Source organism: Vicugna pacos, chromosome 3 (genome assembly GCF_048564905.1).
Source record: "Vicugna pacos chromosome 3, VicPac4, whole genome shotgun sequence".
In the NCBI taxonomy this organism is placed as follows: domain Eukaryota; kingdom Metazoa; phylum Chordata; class Mammalia; order Artiodactyla; family Camelidae; genus Vicugna; species Vicugna pacos.
In genome coordinates, this window is record NC_132989.1 from 1,109,357 (window position 1) to 1,129,323 (window position 19,967).

The following is a 19,967-nucleotide window of genomic DNA, read 5'->3' on the forward strand; positions in this document are numbered from 1 at the left end:
TTACATTTTCACAGAGCAGATTCTCTGAATTACTCTTCTCAAGGCCCCCATCACCTCCTTGTTTCTCAGGCTATAGATAAGAGGATTGAGCATTGGGGTCAGGATAGTGTAGAAGACAGCCAGAGCCTTGTCCTCTGTTGGAGTATGCAGAAATTTTGGACGCAGATAAGTATAAGCAAAAGGTGCAGAGTAGAGAGTCACCACAGTGAGGTGGGCGCTGCAGGTTGAATAGGCCTTCTTCCTCCCTTCTGCTGAGCGCATGCAGTAGACAGCAAGGAGAACGCAGCCGTAGGAACATGCAATCCCAGTGAAAGGCAGCAAAAGAAAGAGGCTGGTGCTCACAAACACGGTGTACTCATAGACCCACGTGTCCATGCAGGCCAGAGTCAGCATGGCTGGGACATCACAGAAGAAGTGATTGATGGCCCTGGACCTGCAGTAAGGGATGTGGAGGGCATACGTGGTGTGGGCACAGGAGTTGATAGAGCCCATTATCCAAGATCCTGTCATCATCAACACACACACTCTTCTGCTGATCCTGATGGGATAGCGCAGAGGGAAGCAAATGGCCACATAATGATCATAAGCCATAGAGACCAAGAGCAATCCTTCTGCACCCGCTAAAGTCAAGAAGAAGAAGCTCGAATCCCACACCCAATGAAGGAGATAGACTTGTTTCCAAACAGGAAGTTGGAGGCCATTCTGGGGACAATGGTGGAGATGTAGGTCAGGTCCATGAGGGAGAGCTGACTAAGTAGGAAATACATGGGTGTGTGGAGATGGGTGTCCAGACAGATGAGAAGGATCATGGTGAGGTTGCCAAACAGAGCCACTAGGAAAATGAGAACAATGAGGATAAAAAGAAACAGGCCAATTCTTGAAGTGGGGAACAATCCCATTAAGATGAAATCAGTTGATGTCTGATTATAATTTTCCCTGTGTCATTCACATGATTTTTCCTAAAGCAGACACAAGAGTAAGGAAGTCATGTTTAAAACAATTAACTGTGTTTAAGCTATTATTTTAGTCAGACTGTGTGTCACTTAAAATTTTATAGCTCTAAAATGAAGAACTACATTTATTAATTTTGGAAAAAGAAAACTTATCTTTTGATCCAGAGATTAATATTTAGAACAGTAAACACTTTTGGCCAAAGAGTTTTCTAGAAAACCTTTAAAGTTATAAAAAAAAATTTATATCATTAGGTTAAGTATGTTTTATTACCTTACACAAACTCAAGTAACATCAAAATCAGATACCATATTCAAAATATATTCATAGGAAACCAATGTAAATGCATACATTATAGGATTCTATTATGAATAAGAGTTTATTAACATTAAGGAATGATTTCTTTTTTCATCTTCAAGCCCTAAGGCTTACCTCTAAACCTGCAGCATCCTATCAGCTCATGTTGAGAAATGACTCCTCTTGAGTCTTCTTTGCACACAAATGTCAAATCAAGATCAAGCAACATTATTTAGCTCATCTGTTGTGAAATCAAAACGAATCCATATTGTTAAGTACCATTTATACCAAGTTATTTTCTTTTGACTCTTTAGTGGGATTCTAAAATTTGTAGTTTAAGTAAAGCCTTTGCCTGAATATTTATATGCCAGGCTCCTTGGAGCTTTGATGAATCTGTGCAAGCACTCACATATAAGCATACGTTTTATGTTTCTCTGCTTCTGTAACACTTACATGATAAACATTGCTTTATGGCACTTGGTCCTACTCTTTTATTTTTAACTTTTATATCTTATTTTAATTTAAAGCCATTTCCAAATCTAGACAAGAAAGCTTAAGGACTTGTATTTATAGACTCTATCTATTAAAACCCAACTGTCATGATGATTATATATATATATGTGTTATAAATTAAAAGAAAGTGGTTGAGCATAAGACATAATACGAGACGGAATAGTTTAGGATACTTTAAAAGAAGGAATTTGTAAATAGAAATAGTCAGTCACTTAAATGGACAAGAGATGATGACAACCTAGGAGTCTTCCTGGAGGAGGAGCATTCTTCTTCATGGTGGAAGAAGGAATTCTTCAGAGACATTCTAAGTAAACAAGCTACACTAAGTAAAATACCAAATGGTATTTTAGTGGTAATAACTATTCCAGAGACAATATTGTTAGAAATTTAAGAAAGTCTGCGACATGAAAGAGGAATTGGATACATGTACATAGTGTATACAGAGATACAAGATACAAATATAAATACATACAAACACACTCACAAGAAAGTATATAGTGATGTAAAATGACTGGAAAAGTGAGAAAATTGTGTTTTTAAAAGATAGGATTTATATCTTCATAAAGTATGAGACATTATCATTCATATACATATATATATAAATATATATATAAAATCTCCTCTATATCCTTAGATATAAAAAAGAACATGTCAGGTAACAGTCTCTTGCAAATTAAAAAAACAATAAAAACTATAAGTGAAACTTTTGAAGACAAAATGAAAAAAATCTACCAGAATTTAGAAAAACAACAACAAAAACATGACAGAAAATTGGCCATTTAAAAAGGGTATCAGAATTAGAGAATTAATATAAAGGAACAAATACATACTTGTTGTCACTCCTAGAAATCCATACAGTAAAACAACAATGGATTTAATAATATCAAAGAAACACATTTTTCAGAATTTATATAAATTAACCACCATATTCAAATGAAATGAACAGAACACAGGCAAATAACTGAAAAACATATTATTGAAAGACATTTTCTTGAAAATTCTAGATGTCTTTTTGACAATATTTTCTGAAAATTATTAGTGTTGCCCATAAATGTATGTTTCTCAATGTGACTTATATGGTAAAATACCAATACTGGGAAGAATTGTTTATATCAAAATACGAACTAAAATATCACCATGTTTTTATAATAATGTGTATTTTATTATTTCAGCAATATATGCTAGAAAATGGAAAAATGCTGTCGACATAGCCACCTTGGACACAAAGAGCTATGTACCTATGTTGAAAGGATGGAGAAAAGAGAAAAAGAGTTGGAGGTGGTGGTGATAATAATGGAAGTTCTTCATCCACAGTGGCCAGAGTAAACAGTCAACAGATGGTATTTGTTATTTATTAGCATATTGGTGAAAAATATATTGGTACATAGAAGGAAATGGGTTAAAATAATATAAAATATTTGCCATGGGTATCAGGAAGTGTGGGTTATAAAATAATTATTTTTTCTTATGGATTGTTGAGATCATGTTCTTGCTTTACTTGGATAACATATGAAAGTGATGTAAAACTGATGTCACAGTTAAAAATTTAACTCACAACTAACATTTTATTCAATGGTGAAAGACTGAAAGGGTTTCCGTTAAGATCAAGAACAAGGCAAGAATGTCCACTTTTGTCACCTCTAATTAACATAATACTGAAAGTACTAAAAAGAGCAACTAGGCAGTAAATCAAATTAAAGACATCCAAACTGTAAAGATTGTAGTAAAATTACCTTCTTTCAGAAGTGACATTATTTTATATCTAGACTGCAAAAACCTGTTAGGACTAAAATAAATTCAGCAATGTTGTGGGATGCAAAATCAGCTGTATTTTTATACACTAATAATGTATAGAACTCAAGCAGAATTTAAGAAAACAATTACATTTACAATATCATGGAAAAGAATAAAATCCCTAGGAATACATTTAACCAAAAAGGAACAAAATTTGTGCATTGAAAATCACAAAACATCACTGAAAGGAATTGAAGGAGAGGCGTGCATGGAAAAGCAGTCTCTGTTCGTGGGTTGGAAAACTGAATATTGTTAAGACATCAATACTACCATAAACAAATCACACATACAATCAAATGACTATCATAATCCCAAGAGGACATTGAAAACACAGAACAGTACATCCTAAAATTCATATGAGATCTTAAGATACACAGAATAGCTGCCCAAACAGTCTTGTAAAAGGAAAACTTCCTCTTCCTGATTCAAGGCTCACTACAAAGCTACAGTACCAAAAACTGTGTAGCATTGGCATGAAGACAAACATACAGGAACAAAACTAAGTAGTGATACCAGAAAAAAACAAAACCTTCACCTTTATGGTCAAATGATTTTTGACAAGTATCTCCATTTTGTTTTAATCCAATGGAAGAACAATAAATAACCTGTCTCTCTTTACAAAACATAGCCAGACTTTTGTTTTCTTTTGTTTTTCAATCTCTTTGATTTTCAAAATTTCCCTTAAAAAAATTGCAATATAGGCATCAACATTAAAGACATTATGCAGAGAAGGAAAGACCTAGCTGGGAAAAAAAAAAATCTGATGACGGTTATGCCATAAGGAGGAAAATCAGACCTTGGATCTGGGCTATGTCCTACTAGGAAGAGAAGATAAAGATTTCAACTTTTATTGACCTTCTTTACAGATTGCCACATAGCACATGTCAGGATCTATTCCAAAATGAAATTGTATATAATTCTGACCACTACCTCTTAACATTGATACCACCACTGACATTTTATAGATTACAAAAATGAGATTCAGAGATTTGAAGTGAATTTACCTTAAGATATATTTTTTTCGAGTTGGATTCCCAGACTCAGCTACCTTCCTATCTGTCTATCTGACTATCTAAATGCATTCCCTGTTGGCCCTATCTTATCCCTCAAATAGTAAATACTTTGATGTAATAAATCTGAACCAAGGGTGAGTCACTTTTTATTGAACAATATAACAAAACACTGAAAAGAAAGAAAGGAAGAAAGAAATTGAAGTCATTAAAACTGAAATTCTATGCCAGTAGTAGAAGGTCAAGAATGTACATGAAAAGTATCTTAAAACACAAAAGTTACTTCACTGTTTATAATTTACACATTTTGACATATTCTTCTATTTTCTCAGATATATTAGCTTTATGGAATTTTCACTTGATCCCACAAGAGCCACACACACATTATCTTTAAAACTGGTCTCTCAAAGCTTCTAAATGAAATCCAATTCATGTATTGCTCCCAATACCAAATTCTCTCTACTTAGATGTCATTTGCAAAGGGACAATTATCTGCTCTGTAATTCAGATGATAGACATATTCTGTACCAGTAAAATCATCCAACTGCTGCCCGGGTTTCAAAATGAATTGCATATGACCATCTTTTAAAGTCAGTATGAATCAATTTCATCGAAGACCTTTTTTTCTTATGCTCATATTTAGACTTGAAATTAAAAAAAAACAAACCTTATTTTAGTGATTCATGTTTCATAAAACACAGTTTTTAAAACTATAGCTTTATTATGAAAAATATTTTTTAAAAAGCTATACCACAAATATATGAATGACTTATTCAAGTCTTCATAGTGACCTAGCTGGAAAACATGGAAGAATGTCCTTTAGAAACTAGACAATACAGAATTTTCCACTGAAGTGCACATTTTTATATCCTAAACTCTCCTTAGTTTTGATCAAACTATTCTCAAAGAAATGTTCTTTTTAAATTTAATTTATTTTTTATTGAAGTATAGTCAGTTTATGATGTTGAGAATGTGTCAGTTTCTGGTATACAGCATAATATTTAAGTCATACATACACATACAAATATTTGTTTTCATATTCTTTTTCATTATAGGTTACTACAAGATACTGAATTTAGTTCCCCATGCTGTACAGAAGAAACTTGTTGTTTAGCTATTTTATATATAGTAGTCAGATTCTGTAAAACAAATGTTGATTACAGAATAAGGCAGGTGTGTTTAGTGTGAATTTATCGAACAAGCCTTCATAAATTAGATTTGCTGGATGTGTTATAAGAAATTTCAGATTAATAGCACAGGGAAATATATTCAATATCCTGTAGTTGCTTACAGTGAAAAAGAATATGAAAATGAATATATATATACATATATATATATATCCATGTATGACATTGTGCTGTACACCAGAAATTGACATGACATTGTAAACTGACTATACCTCAATAAAAAAATAAAATAAATTTTAAAAATTAAAAAAAAAAGAAATCTCAGATTAGACTTTTAAAAGCCTCTAAAACACAAAGACACGCTCTACTAAGTTTCACAGAAATTTGGATCTCTTCCTCTCTTCTCAAGATTTCTGAAGTAAACTAAAATGCTGGACCTTCCCCAAATTGACTTTCCTTACTCATCACACGTAGCACTGGGAAACCAGTAAACCAGGTTATCAGGTCAATTTTACCAAGAGGTTTTTGAATGAATTAGCTACAAGAAGTTAATTGTAGTTTTAAAAAATTGACATCAATCTAAATGTTTATAATAAGATTTATATTCCATTGCCATCAAGTATCCAGAACTTAAAGCATGGTAAAATGGCTTTCATAGAATCAGAATCAAATAGCCAGAAAAGTGTCCTCTGACGTCTAGACAGCCGTGGTTCTCCACGGTACCCTTACAAGGAAACCTACATGAAATTCTACAACCCTTCACGTTTTTCCACGTTAGTTTCTACTCAAGAAGAGACAAAGGATACATAATGGCTTATTTTATTTTACTGACTTAAGAATTTGAATAATAGTATTTATTACTCAAGTAATGTGTATTTTCAAGTTTTGAAGATATATAGTCTGAGAACAATCATTCTTTTATACTTTTTTACACTTTTTATACTTTGAACAGTATAAAAGTTCTACAATACACAGAGGATATTCATCTGTGTGTATGTTTGTTTCTTTCTAATTCATATTATTCAGTAAAGTTCTACAGTGGTGTATCAGCATTATTAAGTGAACAGGTATAAATAGCTAGACATATTTCCCAAGACAGGAAGTGGTTATAAGAGTATGTCCTTGAAATTTTGTTTTGTGATGGCATTGTGTTTATTCTGCTTCATTTCACAATTACACTAGAGAGATTTTAGGTTTAAAACTAGATACGATTCTACCTTAACTACTTACAAGAAATGTAAGCTTAGACTAATGAAGGCAACTATCTGAACCTGTGTTTGTTATGCAGAACACGTACAAATAAACATGGGCTATTACAAGCAATCTGCAAGATAAAACGTAAAAGCAGTACAAAGCCTGGGTGTAAAATATCCTTGAGGAGTAGCTGCAAAGTTTAGCATCTTTATCAATATCATTGTCATAACCATCAATTCACCTCATTCGTCATCAGCTGCAATAGCATGATTACATAGTTTTCAACTGCTCCTGTTTGTTACACCCATTTAATTCTCAGAAAACTTCTGCAAGGTTGTTTATTGAAATATTTTTATTCTTTCACTGGAGATTTATTGATGTGTATAAGAAGTAAAAAGGAAATAAATAAAATGAAAAGTTAAAGGCATGAGATCTTTCAATATGACATAGTTCGTGCTTAACAGCAAAAAAAAAATGGATCACTATAACAAAATGCATGGTTGGTTAGTTTCTTGGAATACTTCTAAAAATTATCCTTCAGACTATATATATATATAGTTTTATATATATATATGTGTATATATATATATACACACACACACATATAGTTGAGCTCTCTATATATAAAATACACATGTGGATACAATGAATCCTCCTTTATTTAATGAATATTGTTTCCCTTTCAATTTCTTTCTTTTTCTAAATACATATCTTGTTTCAATTATGGCCAAATAAATTATTCTCATATTTGAAGTACAATTTGAGCTCATAGAAAACACAGAAATGTTTATTCTATGATTTGTCATAGAATATCACAATTATTTTGAATTATATTTCAGCATATAGGCCCGTGAACTATTCCCCATAAATCCAGAACAGCAGTTCACAGACAATATCAGCAGATGCCTTTATTAGTTTTACGATATTGTATTATTATTTCACAGTCATTCACCATCAGTTCAATCGTCAGAATTGTAAAATGACAAGTTTTAAGTTTAAAGAGAGTTTTCTGTCAAAAAAATACATTAATGTTTGATTAGCCCCTCTACTTTTTATTTTTAAGGCTATGTATTTTAATATAAATTATTAATATATCTGGTTAAACCAATTTCAATCAAATAATTTCTTTTTGGAGTTTCCTGGGTAATGAGTTGTCTGGCTATATTCCTTGCTTATTATGAACTGAAGTACTTAATTCTGAATTAAGGTCTTTTAAGCAGTTGCTGAAGTTTCTACTCTTCTGTGATAAATAAAAATAAAAATACCATTAGGATTAGTACCTTGTATTATATCCGTACTTTCACAAACTCACTGACAGCAATCCAACCTTCACTGCATAAACAGAGTTTTTTCTGAATAAACTTCTTTGAAAAACTTCTACACAAATATACACATTAATCCTTTATCTCTACAGTCAACCTGCTAAACACATTCTTGAAAATGCAGAATCCAACAGTGGTTTGATTCTCGGCCTTTGTTACATGAAGATTCCATTTTTTAAAGTATTTTCATTCACTTAAGAATGTCCTCTGAGACTTGGACAACATAGGTCAAGAATGGCTATCAGCCAAGTTTGGGGAAGGAGCTGTGATAACATCTAGAGACTTTTTCACAGGTATGTTAAGGGTCAATTTAGTGGGGGAAAGAAACAAATTACATACTCAGATTCTTCAATATTATTATGTCCCTAAACTTTTTAAATCATGTATTTCAGATATTGTTGCTCAGTAAGTGCAAAGTAATGATATGTCTGCACTTATTAATTTATTATCCAGTTTTGATTATATTGGCCAAAAATTAAACAAATCAAATGGGATGTGCTTAATTTAATAAAGACATATAAAGAGAAATTCTTAAAATATCACACATATGGGAGTTATCTTTAATTTAAGAGCCATGAATGGGAATTACATTTAGGGCATGTAGAACATTGGTCATAAACCCTGTGAGCTATATGGGAGGTTTCCACATACACTGTTTCCCCTATAATGTCATCTTTTCAGGTGTCCAATGGGTCAGGGAATGTACACGATGGAATAAAGGTAAGTGGGCATGTACAATTACTATAGGCCTCTTACTATAGGTCTGAACTGTCTTGTGGCATAGGATTTTAAAAATCCCGCTTTTTTCCTGCAGGCTTGCTTTTTTATTTTTTGAAGCCAGTTCTTGAGCCTGCAAAAGAAATTTCATAACAGCTTTGTCAGAGGTATGTTTGAACTGAGGACATTCTGGAAGTTGGGCAGGGGCATGGCTTAAGGGAGTTTGTGGCAGTGCAGCCTCGGACAGTTAATCTCCTTCGGGTTCTGTTGAATCAGATTTGAAATGCCTCGTCTACAAGGGCTTGAGAAGTTTCTCCTCCAATTGTTCTTTCAATTTCCCTTAAGGTATTTGTGAGAGGAGGGGAAATACCCTCCTAGTCCTCAGGACAGCCCTATTCCTTTTGAATTTTGCCTGGTTTTAAATCTTGCTTGAATTTGTGACAATCTCTTTTAAAATGTCCGGATCCCTTGCAATAAAATCCGGCGCAGTCATTTTAAGTCTAACTGGAATTCGAGCAGGTTAGTTTTGAAGGGTCGCTAAACTGCTGCGCATGCATTAGCTTGGTGATTCTTTCTTTCTCTCATTTCTGTAAAGTTTTAGGAAGTTTGTCAGCAACAGTGACAAGGGCATTAGTATGCATAGTAGCCCAGTCAAGTTCATGTCTTTCAAATAGCCATGCCAATTCTTCGTCTAATCCTTTTTGGAAAAAAAAAGGAACTTATACTGGATCTTTCTGGTGGTTCAAAAAACTCTCTAGATCCCTGCCAGAGTGTTGTTTGAATGTCTTTTCAAATCTTTCAAAATAATAGAAAATATTCTCTCCTAGCCTCTGTTTGCATTGATGGCCCAATCTTCTTTTGTGGGAAGATTTTTGGAATAGACTAATTAAGTTGTGGGCAACTTCTCTACATTTCTGGCAATCTGTAGCCTCATGTTTATAAAAATCCTCTGTAGGTGTCTTCCAATGTATCTCTTGGAGGCGTTCTTTTGCTTGATTTCAGAGACTATTAAATGTATGGTGTGGTATAAGTCTGAATACCCAGGCTTTTAAGTTCTTACTGTAAGATCAAATTCTTAAGTAAAACTCATAGGAACTTGTAAGGGATTTGTAAAATCCTTAGTTACATTTCTAAGTTTTGTCCTCGTACCAGGGGTGTAGGTAAGAATGGGTTCCCGGGGCTGCTCTTAACTTGGAGTTGTTTTTATATTCTACCTTGGACTTGATAGTTTTTCCCCCCTGGTATCGGTGCAGGGGAAGTAGAAAGGTCAGGGCAGGCTCAGAAAGGAGAGGATATAAAGCAGCCAGAAAAAGAGGTGAAGGAGGAAGAGCGGGGAAAGAGAAAAAAATGGCTTCTGAAGGTTTCCTAATTTAGTTAGCATTTCCAATAATTTTCAGTTTGTTTCGTGTAATGAAGCCATTTTATTATCATCCTGTTTTGAACCTTTTGGGTATCAATTAAAATATGCCTTCCCATGCTGGTTGTTCGATTTTATAGCTGACTTTTTCTAATGGGGTGCACAAATAGATCAATTTAAGTAAGTCAAAAGTCTCCCATTTTGAGCATCTTGGGGGTAAATTATCTTTGGTCAGTTTTTCCCATTTACTTAAATACTTGCAAGTGTTTGTCTGTACGTGTTATACATAAACCCAGCTGGTGTTCTCACAGGTGGCTGTCTCTTTGTCCTTTGAGGCATCGTTTCCCTTTATTAATTTGGTAGCTTAATTCAGATAAGATCTGAACAACTTTCTAAAGACAATGTGATGGACTGGGTGTGTGCTGCCTCTGAGTCAGCTCCCCAAGAAGTTACCCGTAGGTCAGTTCAACTCTCTTATGTGTCTCAGTTTCTCCCTTTAACAGTCTAAAACTGCCTTTGAGTGCTCAGGTCATTAGGGGATCAGCTTTATTGTAAAGTGAGCAGCTATTACTTAATGGTTGTGGTGGGACCCTCTGTGGAATCCCCGCACATCATGAGACTTGATCCTCAGACACTTTGCTAGGTTCACAGTCACCTGGGAACTCCTTGTGGCTGGAAGGAGCAGAAGTCCTCTTTCTTCAGAGCTGAGCAATATCAGTATCTCATTTAATTAAGAAGTAGTTTGCTCAGACCATATATCAACTTGTTTTTCAATTTGAGCAAAATTTATCAGCCATTAGCCACCTGTGTTTCCCTAGGATTCCTGGCTAGATCCCTCTAGGTCTCCGCATAAGAAAATGCACCAGTGCCCCTCAAGACTCTGAGTCCTAAACAAAAACAGCTGGAATAAAATTAAAGACATCATTTAAAGTAATGATGTCCAGATATTCAGGAGAACTTGCTAAAGCACCTGAGGAGAACAGAGAAGCCAGTGGAGCTCAAAGGGTCCATGCTGATTCCATGCACTCATTCGATGTATCTTCTGGTGGGTGTCTCTGATGCATTGCTGACTTCACTAAGAAAATGTTGAGGGAAACTCAAAATAATAGTCAAGGTAAGGAGAAAGAAAAGAGCATTTTATTCAAGCCAAATTGAGGATTATAACCTGAAACAGATACTTAGAAGCTCTGATCAAAAGTTAAAAATGTTTTGAGACAAAAAAATTAGGTATCATATTGACAAGTTAGTACTGTACATAAATTTTATCAGACGTTGGTCAGTTATGCTTGTACAGAGTGAATCTTTTGTCAATGCGATCCTGTGTATGGAATAAAAAATAAATATTAATCCTAACATTATAAGCCTGGTATCCAAAGAAAAGCACCATTTTTCTCAAAGGTTGATTATATCCTCCTGCTTTGGGGCGGTCTGGTTAATGTAAGCTGCAGATGCCTGCACATTGCTTTTTGGGAAATGCTTACTACAAAAGGGGGCACATTATTATTATTTTTTCTTTCTGTCTTAGTTTGATTGTTCGGCCATAGAAAAATTCATCATTTTTCCTCATCAGGCTTGCCTAAGAAAAGAAGGGTGAGTATCCTGAACTGTTTGTTATTTTTAAAATTTTTTAAATTTATGTGTTCAACTAGTTGAATTATTCATAAAATCATGTAGCTCTTATTAAGAATTGCATTTATTTATTTTGAAAAAAAAGCCCCATTCAGCATGCAAAAAATGCAAAATATAGGTAATAAATATTTTCTTAAAATTTTTTGGGAAATATCCATGAAATCATAAAAGAAAACATTCCCATACTAAGTTAATAAATGATGGATGTGTTTCTAGCCTTTATAAATTGATATGGATGTGGTGAGATATGTTTTGTTAATAAATCAAAATCAACATGAAAAATATTGTCTTCCTCCACGAATTATTATCTAAACTATATGTAGTCCCACTCAAAATCTCACATTTTTGGTGGGAAACTTTGCAAGCGAATTTTAATATTTAAGTGGAAATGCAATATAGTCAAATAATAACCAAGACACTCTTTGAGATGTAAATATTTTGAAGGTGGCACAAATACTAAATAAAGAATATCTGGCCATATAATGAAGAAGCCCCTGATGGAAAATAGTTAATGGTCTATATGTATATCAAATTATCATGGTGTAGCTATTAAATATATACACATTTTATTTGTCAAATATACCTCAATAAAGCTGGAGGGAAGAGACTTACATAAGCATGTTTAACAATTTAGAATATTTGCTTCTGTGCCACTTCCATCAGAAATTCTTCCAGATAGTCTCCAAAAACATGTTTAAAAACATTTGTAGCAACACCATTTGTAATAGTTAAACCCTACGATATTCACATGAGCCCATTAACAAAAATAAGTATGTTGCGGGTAACTACCAAGCGGAGTATTCAGTAGCAATGTAAATTACTAATCTACAAATGCACAAATAAATATTAACAGACAGAATGTGAAGGAAAAGAAGCCAGACACAAAAATTCACATGATCTATATGTAAAAAAACCTAAAAGACCAAACAAATCTGTGCTATCAGAAGTCGTAAAACAGACTACTTTCAAGGTTATAGAGAATGAAAGGGGTTTTAGAGAATGACAGTTGTGACTTGAAAGTATTATTCATCATACCCACTCCACAATTAAACTGTCAGTTGCAATCATTTCAATTTGTAAGAATCTATCATGTTGCTATATCATATTTCAATAATTTTCTAGGGAAAAAATGTTAATGATTTGTGGAGTGATAGTAATAAAGGTTTCTACAATATAGTCATGTTTTATTAGTAGAAATATTGGTATGTATGGCAACAGAGAGGAAGAATATAGTTTCTTTATGTTAAAGACACCTGATTCGGACTTGAGAACAGGGAGAAATGTGAATTAACCCATCTAAGAAACTTTTGTGAGGATAGTGGGTCATATATTGAAGAAACAGGAAACTGTATACCTGACACAACTGTGAATTACCACAATTTGTTTAGACAGCTGCCTTCAACTCAGCATGATGAGAACATAAAGTTTTAGGTAGGAAGTTTGTTGTATAATCTTGCAGGCATAGGCATGCAGCAGCTAAAAGATGACTATATGCCATGTTAATGAAAGTAACACCATCAATGTGTATTTTAGTTAGGTAATTCCAAGCTAGTCTAGATTTAAAGAAATAGACAAGAGAAACAGAGGCTTGTTTGGGGAGACGATAGTCATAGTAACACAGTCATCTCCAGATTTTCCTAGATTGTGAGAATAAATGGGAATTACAGTTGAGATCTTCCTCCAAAAACCCCACTATTTAGAAACTTTGAATGATGCAGTGAGGTGGGAAGCCCCATGAAAAAGACGGCAGAACCCCCAGGCAGGGTCACTACTCTCCTGCCAGCACCATTGGTTTCCCTGGCCCTGTGGCATTATTTAACTTTTTAAACTCTGAAATGGCTTACTTCTATGAAAGAGGAACTTACCCCTAAAATTATATTGGTTCCCTGAGCTAACTTTTGATTGGTCCATTTGTAGTGCTTCATTTGCATGGAGCTCACTCCTGATTGGTCCATTTTTACAAAGCTTGTTCCTAATTAGTCACCATTGTTATACCTTATTTACATATGATGTTGCAAAATGTTGCAAAGTCTAGACTGGTAGCCTATGAAAGGCCATGTAAACCTACAGACAGGGTCCAGAGCTTGAAGTGTTAACTCCTCTGGGCCCGCTGGCATAATAAACCTGAGTTCTCCAATCCTCCGAGTGCTGCTTGGTCTCTTGCCCAGATCCAGGTTGCTGTCACAACTGAGCTGTAACACCGAGCTGTAACATTGAGTTGTAACGCTGAGCTGTAATACACTTTTCTGCAACAGCAGGACTTTTGAGATGTCAAAGAGAGTGAAATATTTTCCTGTATTTTTGCCACCAGAGTATGTACATTACTTTCTACACAGCTCTGGGTCACATTAGATGCCTAGGCCCTGGAGACATAATGCATATCCACTAATTTCATTAACTTTGTGACAGGCTCTCTCTCTCTCTTTTCCTTTCTTTCTAAATATCTATCTATCTATCTATCTATCTATCTATCTATCTATCTATCTATCTACTTCCTTTCACTGTGTTTTTCAAAATAGGATTAGAGAAAGTCTTCGTGAACTAATCAAGACAGAAAGACCAAATCATTTCTACTTTTTCTACCTCTCATGGCTATGTCCTCAAACACTGTACCTAAAACAATCTTTTCACATATCCCTATATCTCACCTGTAATGGTCCATGTATACAGATAAATGAGGGGACACAGAACACCTGGTTAAGCAGAAAGTCTAGAGCACATTTATCATTATTTGTTTAACTGAACTCTCTTTTGCCGTGTCTTGGAGATCAACCATTTCAGTGTGTGTGATAAAACGCAATTGTTCATTTCTGACTTACAGCCTGACTTACAGCTATGGCCGAGATACGTGTGTATATTATGCATTAAAATCTGTTTTTTGCAGTCTTGAACTTGGGAATGGGTCCCTCAGAGAACTGGGGTAAGTATACAACCTCTAAGGAAACACAGATACAACATAAATAAATTCATGGCATTTCTGAAGGAGCCCCTAATATGGCTCTGAGTCTACAAATGTCACCCGGAAGGGGCAAGTGTGGTATCTTCACAAGACTCATTCTCAAGCTTATATTGGACATTTCTCATGACTGCAGCCTTCAGACACAATTCATTTCTTTTTCAGGAGATTTTACACATCTTTCAATCATTTTTAGTCTTATATTGTCATTTTTAATTGGACTGATTTTTTTTCTCTTTTTTTAGATAAAAGGTCTACTGATTGTATTAGATTTAAAGTCTCATTTTGATTTAATTGGAAAATTTTGCTAAAAATTACTCTAGTAAAGAGGGTGAAAACCTGGAGTGAGGCGGTGATTACATGGATTGAGGAAGAGCAATATTAAAAGAATTCAAAGAAAAACTTTGAAAAATTTTTTTTTGATTTTGTGATTGATTTGTTTATTGCAATAAAAGAACAAAAGTTTTATGTTAATTTGAAGTTGTCATATTCACTCTCCATTTTGTGTGAAATGTGTCTTTGTGTCCCCCTCCAAAGTATAAAGTACTTAGTAAACATTTGGTCATTGGTTTGAAGCAGCAATTGTCTTTTTCATCCTTCTAATATTTTTGTTGTCAATAATATTGTTCAGAAGTCTCCAAATTTGAGAGTAATGTAGTTATGTGAGATGAGGTCAATCTTCAACAGCAAGCAGTTCTTACATTTTTCCACATTATTATGACATTGTTATTGGTTACTTGTAATGAAAATATTTCACTCAATTTCAGTTTGGAGAGAAGTAAGTTATAACCAACTGTCATTCTATAAGACAAGCTTTTAATCAATTGGCAATCTAGTAAACACTAAAGGCTTAATTGTTATGCATATAAAAATATCTGAATATATATCACCCTTCAAGTTTCTCCCACTATTAAAGGAACATAAGTGGGCACAGTTATTTGGAAAACACTATGAGGTGTATATATATATATACACACACACATATATGTATATGTATATATATATGTATATAAGGGTTGGAAAAAAATCACAATGAGCCACCTAAGCAACAATTACTTGGGAAAAAAGACCAAATAATCAAGTTGAACCCAGAGCAAAATGTTTACTATTATTTTTATCAGCCCCTGAATATTGGTTCCAAGTTTTTTTTCCAATTGTATGGGCTCAGGTAACCCTGTTAGTTTCCTTTGATATGTTTAATTAGCATTTTCCTGAAAGATAGAGTCATATGCCCTGTCGTCTAATACCGAACAGGGGGAGCATTTCCCTGTGAAACATGTCTATCTCACAATATAATTTAGGAAAGAGATGTAAACATTTATATAAGTCCATTTAAATGTACCAATTTTTATAAGCTCGTATACCAGTTCTCTCAACTTTAATATATTTGAACTTAGTTTCCATTAAGACCCAACCAACAAGTCTTGGTCTTACAAAGAATTTTAAAAGCTTTTCTTTCTTTTATCCCCCAACCATTTTACTTATCTTGTAAAAAAGGCTTTGCAGTCCCCAGTGAGGGGTTGAACCAAGGGAATATAGTTCCCTATGAGTACAGTATAAACTTGTTTTTATCTATATAATATATAATAGTATCTGCAAATCTTGAACTCCTAATTTATCCCTTCCCACCCCCCTCCACCACCGGGTAACCCTAAATTTGTTTTCTATGTCTATGAGTCTGTTTCTGGTTTATAAATAAGTTCATTTGTGTCTTTTTTTTGGGGGGGGTCCACATATAAGTGACATCATGGCATTTTTCTTTCTTTTTCTGGGTTACTTCATTTAGAATGACAATCTCCAGGTGCATCCATGTTGCTGCAAATGGCATTATTTTATTCTTTTTTATGGCTGAGTAGTATTCCATTGTATATGTATACCACAGCTTCTTTATTCAGTCATCTGTCAATGGACGGCTAGATTATTTTCTTGTTTTGGCTATTGTAAATTGTGCATTGGGGTGCATATATCTTTTCAAATTAGAGTTCCCTCCAGGTATATTCCCAAGAGTGGGATTGCTGGATCATATGGTAAGTTTATTTTTCATTTTTTAGGGAATGTCCATATTGTTCTCCATAACAGCTACACCAAACTACATTCCCACCAACAGTGTAGGAGTGTTCCCTTTTCTGCACACCCTCTGCAGCATTTATCATGTATGTATTTTTTAATGACCATTCTGACTGGTGTGAGATAATACCTCATTGTTTTTTATTTGTATTTCCCTGATAATTAGTAATATTGAACATTCTTTCACGTACCTGTTGGCCATTTGAATGTCTTCATTGGAGAAACTTTTTTTTAAGTCTTCTGCCTATTTTTGATTGGGTTTTTTGTTTATTTCCTGTTGAGTTGTATGAGCTGTTTTTATATTCTGGAAATTAAGCTCTTGTCAGTAGCATCATTTGTAAATATTCTCTCCTGTGTCAAAGGTTGGCTTTTTGTTTTGCTTATGGTTTCCTTTGCTGTGCAAAAGCTAGTAAGTTTAATTAGGTTCCATTTGTTTATTTTTGCTTTTATTTCGATTGCCTGGTTAGACTGCCCTAGGAGATCATTGCTAAGATGTATGTCAGAAAATGTTTTGCCATTGTTTTCTTCTAGGAGGTTTATATTAGAGTTTTGTTTTGTTTTGTTTTATTTGTTTGTTTGTTTTAATATAGGAGCATCCCTGTGTAGACTCTGCATGTCTAATACTTTTTGTTGCAAGTGCTGATTTAGTATGGATGTTTGCCACATCTTTCCTCCATGTGTGCTGGCTGTTATCTCTTGATTGGGTGTGTGGTTGGGGTTGTGTGACCAGAGTCTGCCCTGGATGTTCAGTGGAACCTCCTCTTTGCTCTGTGGGTGTTACAGCCCTCACAAGGCCCAGGTCTGCCCCTCTGTTGTTGGCATAAAGGCTTCCAGACCTGTTTCTGGGCTACAGTAATTGGGGGGCAGGAATGGAGCACTTCTACGGGAAAAGGATCCACTTAGTATTCCTCTGCAGACGTCCACCAGAGAGCATCTTCTGCAGTGTCACATGTCACTTGTCTGGCAGGCTTACATGGTACAATCTGATGTTTCTGCCCTTGTCCTTGTCTCAGCCGTGGGGATGTCAGCAACCCGCCTCATTGTTTCTCAGGTTCTGTGCCCACACAGCCACCCATGCAGATCTGCTGACACCAGCTTCTAGGACCCATTGTAGTGCACGTGCAGTCACGCACCTGGATCCGCCATGAGCCACAGTGTAAGCCCAGATCCCAGGCCCACATCTGCATTCACAGGTTGGCATCCAGAGGCCTGGCCTGTTCGTTGATAACCTAGTGTCTCTTCTGTGTCTATAACCCATTCTGTGACCAATTTATTCTAACACGGGAATCTTAAACTTAGTAAGTGGTTAAACTAACATGTTTTAAGTGCTTAATTCATGTGCATCAATTTTTGTGCCTTTTGGCTTCTCGTATTCCCATTAGCAGTAGCCTTCACCTCAAGTACGCCTTAACATACCATTAGTAACCAAAGAGAGGTTTCTGCAGACTGGTGAAGAGAAGGCCTTGTGGGCACGCAAGCAGTTTCCATGGAACTGAGGATTAGGGAAAGGATAAAATCAGCAGACTCCAAATAAAGCTGACTGCAGATGGATTCTGAACAAAAGCTGGACTATAACTGCTGCCAGCAATCCCCAACATGGAATATAGGGGCAAGAAATGGAGTTTCCAATAAAATGAGGAATTGCAGACTAAACTATCAATTGTTTCTAATTATGGAACTGACTAGAAATCCAATTAGATTGGAAGCTCAATGCAAAAAAAAAAAAAAAAAAAACAAAGTGGAGCTCAGAACCAAGGGTAACTTAGCTGTCTCCCAGGGAAACAGTGAGAAAGACAGAAAGCTCAAAAGGGTTTGTGGGCACCACACCTGTGCGTCTCATTGGTCCTGAGGCCATCACCACTGTCCTTCAGATCACATCACCGCCACCAAGTCAGTTAATACACAAAACTCTACTGAGGATATTTGAAATTCTAATTGGCTTTATTCAATGTTTCATGAATCTGGCAACATCCTATCTAACAATTAGAAGGGAGTCTGAGACGTTGTACAAAGTGGCACACTTTTGTAGGCATAGAAAGGGTAAAAATGTTATCCCAGCAAAGAGTGCATTGTTTCAGGCAAAGTTACCCTTTGGAAGAAGGTGCAGATCTACCAGGCAGATTCTCGCATTAGTGCTGCCAGGTAATTCCAGACTGATTCATTAAGATTACATTTCTTTGAGAGGCTGAAACTGTAATTAGGTTAGGTATTAAGTCTTAGTTTGATGACATGGGTTTACCACAAGTAACTCCATTTTGGGCCTTTTATCTTTTTTTTTTTTTAAATAACAAAAATTAGCTAGAAAGCGATGGAAAGTTAGGACACTAACTACAGGAATTAATGAGAAAAAATGATATTTAAGAGATGCAATTAAAATGATTTCATGATAGTTTGGCTTTGTGGAAATGAGAAAAGAGTTGAGATTAAGCTCAGAGGTCTCATTGGTCCCAGTGTATGACACATACGCATTGGTTTCCTCTGCAAAGTAGTTAAGTACTCAGTAAACATTTAATGACCGATAAGTCATTTGTTCCAAGAAGCAACTGTCTTTTTCTGCCTCCAAATTTTAATCACAAATAAAATGTATAGTGTGAGTTGACCTAAATCTTAAGATTGAGGACTCCAAAGTCATGTCTATATTAATCAAATCAAAAAGCTTAAGTTAGCTTCAACATCAGATATCTGTTCAGTACTGAATAGTTCCCAGATCACATAAACCTAAAATTTATTCTGGCCAGTTTCTTTTAGATTTCTGAGTATTTATAAAAGTACTTAATTTCCTTTAAGCCAATTAAATTAAGCTTTTTTTTCAAATTAATTTTGGCAATGCCATATATTTACAACACACATACAGATATACACTAACACAAAGAAACAGAGACTTCATGGATCCCATTCCAAAATTTCAGCCACGAACCAGGTATAACAATGTAAAATGAATCAGTTAACAAGAGAGGTTGGATTCAAATTGGATTCTGACAGATTGAACAAATAAAGGTCACCTGTCTAGACTTTTCACTAACATTTGTGGAG

The 19,967-nt window shown here is 34.8% G+C and overlaps 1 pseudogene; it reads right to left on the reverse strand.

Moving 5' to 3' along the window:
• On the reverse strand, positions 1-18,192 carry LOC107032894 (olfactory receptor 2L5-like; annotated as a pseudogene).
• Between the last annotated feature and the right edge of the window lie 1,775 nt (positions 18,193-19,967).